The 6540-nt window shown below is 39.8% G+C and overlaps 1 protein-coding gene across 3 annotated transcripts in view; it reads left to right on the forward strand.

The window, feature by feature from the left end:
- The window catches only part of MYT1L (myelin transcription factor 1-like), a 536085-nt gene that overhangs the window by 45673 nt on the left and 483872 nt on the right, over positions 1 to 6540 (forward strand). For all 3 annotated transcript variants that reach the window (XM_011960959.1, XM_011960961.1, XM_011960960.1), the window contains exon 2: positions 1553 to 1652. The gene's annotated coding sequence lies outside the window, so the exon portion shown is untranslated. The remainder of the gene's footprint in view (positions 1 to 1552; positions 1653 to 6540) is intronic.

Consider the following 6540-nt stretch of genomic DNA (forward strand, 5'->3'; position numbering starts at 1 on the left):
CGCCACTGCACTCCAGCCTGGGTGACAGAGTGAGAGTCCATCTTAAAAAAAAAAAAAAAAACAAAGAAGGAGAATGAAGAAAGAACAAAGAATTGGAGTATTGGAGGGTCTGAGAAACTGGAGGTCAGCCTGGAGCAGCAGAAAGCACCCTTGAGTTGGGAAGAGCTGGTTTTGAACCCCGGCTAGGCATGCTCTAGCTCTGTGTCTCCAGGAGTTAGGCAGCATCTTGAACCGACGTGCAGGGAAATAATAATGCTAACTTTGAAGATTAAGAGAGATACTGAACCTGCAGTGTCTGACCTAGCGTGTAGCTTCTCAGCTAGATAGTCGGTAATGGGAGTGATTGACATGTGTGCTGATCTTACCATGAAGATCCCTGCTCCTCTCTCACCAGGAATGTGTCACAAAATAGAAAGTATGGCTTCTAGGCAGGATTGGGAAGACCCAGAAAGGGGAGGGCATTCCAGGTAGAGGTAAAGAAATATGCAAAGTTGAAAGCATAGAAGAATTTCATGTTTCATTTTTCCTCCCACAGAACTGCTAAAATTGGAACGAATATGGTTAGTGGGTAGAAAAAGTTGAATTAATGTTCCAAAGGAATTATTGTCCTTTTCTTCCACCACCCCAGTTTTCCATGTGAACCTAGAAAATAGGAAATACGGGAAACTTCCTGGTCTGCACATGGTTCTTTACTTCTATTTTTTAAACACCTATTATTTTTCATTGTGGCGTTAGTCCTGATACGGCCTTAGATAGGCAAACTGTGTGTGAGGTCCTTATTGAACTTGCATACATTGCCATAATGCAATTCGCGGTGCACCCCTAAGTCCAGAACCTTCTCTTGCAACTTCAATCACTGCCTGACAAGCAGCCTTTTGGGCCTGGAGCTCACCTCCAGCTCATCTCCCTGGGTTAGGAGTCTTTGTAGGGAGGACGGAGATTTAGGGACTCTCTCAAGTTTCACACAACTGATCTTGTTCTTTCATTTTTATTAAAGGACAGACCTTTATTTTAAAAGAAGTGCAACTTTGGCCGGGTGCGGTGGCTGATGCCTGTAATCCCAGTACTTTGGGAGGCTGAGGTGGGCAGATCACGAGGTCAGGAGATCAAGACCACCCTGGCCCCTGGCCAACATGGCACATGGTGAAATCCCATCTCCACTAACATACAAAAAATTAACGGGGTGTGCTGGCCCATGCCCGTAGTCCCAGCTACTTGGGAGACTGAGGCAGGAGAATCGCTTGAATCCGGGAGGCGGAAGTTCCAGTGAACCAAGATGCCGCCACTGTACTCCAGCCTGGCAACACAGCAAGTCTCCATCTCAAAACAAAAAAAAAAATTACAACTTTGAGGAGAAACAGTAGGAGTGTATCTAATTTATCTAAGGCCACTCCTTAGATCAATTTCAGTGAGTGTGGCTCAGTGTGTGTGTAGGGCCTTCAATACTTTAATGAGACTAGCCCAAGATGTAGGGAAACTATCCATTCCCAGTAACTCAAGAGAAAAGAGTCTCAGTTCCATTTACCATTTCTTCCTCCTCTCTGACATGCAGGGCGGGTCATGCGGAGGCTGTAGCCAAGGACGAGGTGTGTGCGGCTGTTGCCTGGACCTTTGTCCAATCCACGTCGACATTTGAGGAATCACAGCGTGTGGTATGTGAATTGCAATGGGACTTTACCACTGTATTAGGAATGTGAAGGAGGTAACTGAAAACAAACAGAACTCACAAGGCAATGACTGATATAGAATTCGGGCAATTGGGTTCTTTTGTACCAGTTATTGCTTGCTGTTTTTAATGCTTACATGCTCCCGTTGTATGCCCTTGTCTAGTCAATTACCTATACTTGTTAAATTCATACATCAACTATTACTTTTTCTTATATCTTTATACTGATGAGAGCATTGTCTGTAATCTAAATATTTCATAAATGAACTGAACCAAGCAGAGAACTTGATCTAAAAAATATAGTTATGTTTAATTTCCTAATTCTTCTCTTGTTATGCTTACGTGGTGTTTTCTGAATTTCAAAGTCCTCCCACTCCTACTCTTTCACTTGAGCCTGAGTGAGGCCACATTGTAGACACGGTTGGCTCTCTTTAAGCCCTTCAGTACCCTGTAAGAAAGTTGCCACCATCCCTTTTAGACATGAGGAAACTGAGGCAGAGGGAGGTCGGACGGGTAGCCAGAGGTGCACGGACTTCAGAGCTTAACTCCAATCAAAGCCCCATTTTGAGGACGTAGTTTCCTTTTTCCGTGGACGCACATCTTTGGGAATCATTTGAAATCTATCTTAGACGTAACTGTGTAAATTTTCAGCTGCATGAAAGAGTGGCATTGACTGACCACGTGTAGGTTCGAGGTCTGGGCAGCCCTGACTGCCTGGGGACGTTGAGGCAGATTCTCAGCTTCTGTGACCTTCACTTTCTCTTCCAATTAAGAGTGAGTGGAACTGAGAAATGCTACAAATTTAATTTCCAGCAACACTGAGAAATAAACCAGTCTGTTGGACCCAATGTCCTCTATTTGCTACATGACTAATTTTTAATGGTTCAAAAATTATACTTTTCAAGGCATCATCTATGTACTCTCTTACTTTTGGTGTCAGTATCTTTAGCAAATTATCCTCTCAATGTCATTCTTTGCATTAACATCAAACTGCCAGAGAGACCAAGTTTTTAAACTTCTATTTTCTTTACATAATTAGCGTATGTCCGTTGTAGAAAAATTGGAATATTAGAATAATAGATAACATAATTTTTTAAAGCACTGGAAATTCAAAAATTCGGTGACAACCACCATTAGTATGTTGATTTAAAATTCAAGACTGATTTCTTTGACAGTCTTCAATAAGATTTTAAATTAATGTGAGTCAAACTACCATTTGTTCTTTACTCCTTTTTCCCTTTAAGCATCACATGTATCTTTCTGTAAGAAAAGCTACTTTTTTTGGGGGGTGGGGTGGAGTCTGACTCTGTCACCCAGGCTGGAGTGCAGTGGCACAATCTTGGCTCACCACAACCTCTGCCTTCCAGGTTCAAGGTATTCTCCTGCCTCAGCCTCCCAAGTAGCTAGGGTAACTGGCACATGCCACCACACCTGGCTAATTTTTCTATTTTTCTATTCTGGTCTCGAATTCCTGACCTCAAGTGATCCGCCCACCTTGGTTTCCCAAAGTGCTGAGATTACAGGTGTGAACCACTGCACCTAGCCTGAAGAACTACTTTTCTGTTACCTTATTTTGTTCTGTTACCTTGTCTAGCATTCTACTATTATTATGGATATACATAATAATGGATTATGGAATAATGGATTATATAGATATACATAATTCTACAGTATTATGGATATACTGAAATATACTTCATCAATTCTCTATTGTAATTTCATAAGTTGGATTTTTAAACTTTTGCCTTATAAACACGGTTTTAATAACCATTCTTCACCTAAAACCTTTCACAGTGTTAATGATTTTCTTAAGATAAATTCACAGCAGAATTTCTTGATTCAAGACTATGTACATTTTGATACTTTTGAGAAGGGCAATGTCTTTACAATCCTGCTGCATTTTATGTGTGGTCATATCACTGCATGTCCTCTGCTATTGAAAGCACAGCTAACCATCCAATGTTTGAATGGTCTGCCATTACACATAGAAGTGTCATAAATTCAACCTTAAGAAAAAACTAATCTCATAGCACAAATTTAGTTTTGTAAAGGCTAAAAATGTATTTTAAATATCTTCTAAATTCTCATAAACTCAGCTAAAAATTTGACACTTTTTTGTTCTTTTGTTCGTATATAAAATCAATGTATGAAGTATCTACTATGTGCAATACACTGTGTGAGGCAGTGGTGACATGCAAATGATAGAACATGACCCAGCTTTTTAGAAGTCCACCTTGTAGTTGCAGAATCCACACTTACATTGAGTCTCTGATACACGGTATGAAAAGTATAATATATTTACTTTAAAAATGAAATCTCAGTATAAGCAATTTGATATAGTGACTATTACTGTTTCTGATGTGTAACTCTGAGAATTTCAAGATCCACTACCATTAAAGAAAGCTAGGATTGTGTCCATTATACTAAACTCCAGAGTGCACTACAGAAGCATTTCTGCCCCATGCCACCTACCCCTAAAAAGAAGCCTTTTTATTGCTTCTTGAATATTTCCAGGAATGGATAGCTTACAACTCAACAAGGCAACTCATTCCGTTGTTGGATTGTGTCAAGGGTTTGAATATTATTCAGTTTTATAATAGGCACCTGTTGTTCTTACTTTCAGCCTCTGGAGAGATACAGACTACGTCTAATTCAATTCAATGTAATGGATATATGTTAAGAATCTACTATGTTCAGAACATGTTCTAGGTTCTATGGGCTAATTTCTATTTCCTATGACAGTATTTTCAATATTTGATTATAGTTTTTCTAAATATGCAAGTTAACAAGTTCACCCCATTCAAGGAAATTGGATCATTAATATAAGTCTGCTAAATCTCTATAAAGCAATACATTTTGGCCTCAGTTGTTGACCACTTGCACGAGCTAGTTGGAAATAATTTTATAATCAATCAGGAAGACACAGGCATTTACTCCTCCCACTTCTGTACATATTACCAACAATTTTATTTAAAAGAAAACAAAAGTCATTTGCCCCACACTATTACTAGTTATGACATGAAAAATCAGGCCACATGTATCAGTTCATTCTCACACTGCCATGAAGAAATACCCGATAATTTATAAAGAAAAGAGGTTTAATGGACTCACAGTTGTGCATGGCTGGGGAGGTCTCAGGAAACTTACAATCATGGCGGAAGGCAAAGCCGAAGAAAGGTATCTTCTTCACAGGAAGGAGAAGTGCTGAGCAAAGGGGGAAAAGCCCCTAATAAAACCATCAGATATCATGAGAATTTACTCACTAACATGAGAACAGCATGGGGTAACCACCCCCATGATTCAATTACCTCCCACCAGGTCCATCCCATGACATGTGGGGATTATGGGAACTACAATTCAAGAGGAGATTTGGGTGGGGACACAACCTAACCATATCACCATGGTTGTGTACATTTGGCGTAAAACAACCCACATCAAAAGATGGAAAACCTAGTGTGTCCCCTGTGGCTGCACCCGGGCAAGCCACTAGCCTTCTCTAAACCTCGGCCACTTCATCAATTAAATGAAGGAATTAGAAATCTTTGAGGAGACTGAAATTACAATATTTTATGATGAAATTTTGTGTTTGGGGTTCTGGGCTTTAGATCACAAAGCTCTGGATGCCTCTCACGTTATGGTTTGTTTGGTTGAAGCTTCCTTTCCACCTCCTGATGGGGTCTAACCCTGCTGCAATGCTGCACGCACGTGGTCACCCTGCACACACTTCTGCACTGCAGCCTTGTCCTACGAAGCTGACATATGTTACCTGACTTCCTCCTTAAAATAACACTACGGAAGGAAACATTATCATCCCCATTTTGAGCAGGAGAGACCTGAGGCAGAGCGTTATGTAATGTGCACAAGGGCAGATAGAAGAAGTTTAGTTTGGTTTAAAAGGGACCCCATAGCCTCAGCTCCTGATTTCTGTCTTATATGGAATGGGCAGGTGAACGCCTTTACTCCTCCAGATTTTTAACTCCAAATAGTTTCTTGGAGTTGGTTCACTTGGTTGTCTTGGAGATGATGCGTATTACCAAAGCAACTTTGATATGCAAGAAAATAAAGCAATAGCAACAAATCAACAATGCATAAAGCTGTGAACCATGCAACCAGGGTATGTATGCAATGTCTAACTAGTGTTTCGTGGTGGATTCACTAAAATGACCTAATTTGACACCATATAAGCAGGAATAGTATATGCTTGAAATCCTCCTTATAGGAAGATAAACTTCTCAGAAAATCTAATACTTTCTACTTTAGGCCACAAATGAATTTAGTTGTTCATAAATGTTTTCTTAATTTTTACTTTAATGTTTTCTGACTGATGACATTTATTGTTTATTTCTCTATTTCCTCATTTTCTAATACCTGATTTTACTACTTCTTATATCCATCTATTTGAAATCCCAGATAATTTTTCTACATCAGAGCTTTCATTTCATTTACCTCTTACCCCATCCTTGACTTTATGCCATGTACTTGTCCTGCTTCTTAAATAGATAAATCACATAAGTACTGTCTGCTGACAAGAGCTTCCTACCTTTCCTAGTTTACATTCTTTGATTATAAGCAGCTAGTGAAAGAAAATCCCAGTATGCAGTGTTGCCCACTTGAGGGTATATATTAAAAACCCTTATAAACATGGAATGGCAAAATGGAAATGCCTTGAAGGCTGACATTCAATCCAAAACTACCCAGCCAACAAACTTGAAGGTAAAGTTGAACTGAGAGGGAAAAGCAACCTGGGTATGGAACAGGTGTTGGTTGACATTTGGGGAATAATATTGATTCCTTCCTTCCTTCTTTCCTTCATTCTTTCCTTCCTTCCTTCCTTCCTTCCTTCCTTCCTTCCTTCCTTCCTTCCTTCTTTCCCT

Source organism: Colobus angolensis, unplaced genomic scaffold, assembly GCF_000951035.1.
Source record: "Colobus angolensis palliatus isolate OR3802 unplaced genomic scaffold, Cang.pa_1.0 Scaffold53, whole genome shotgun sequence".
In the NCBI taxonomy this organism is placed as follows: Eukaryota; Metazoa; Chordata; class Mammalia; order Primates; family Cercopithecidae; genus Colobus; species Colobus angolensis.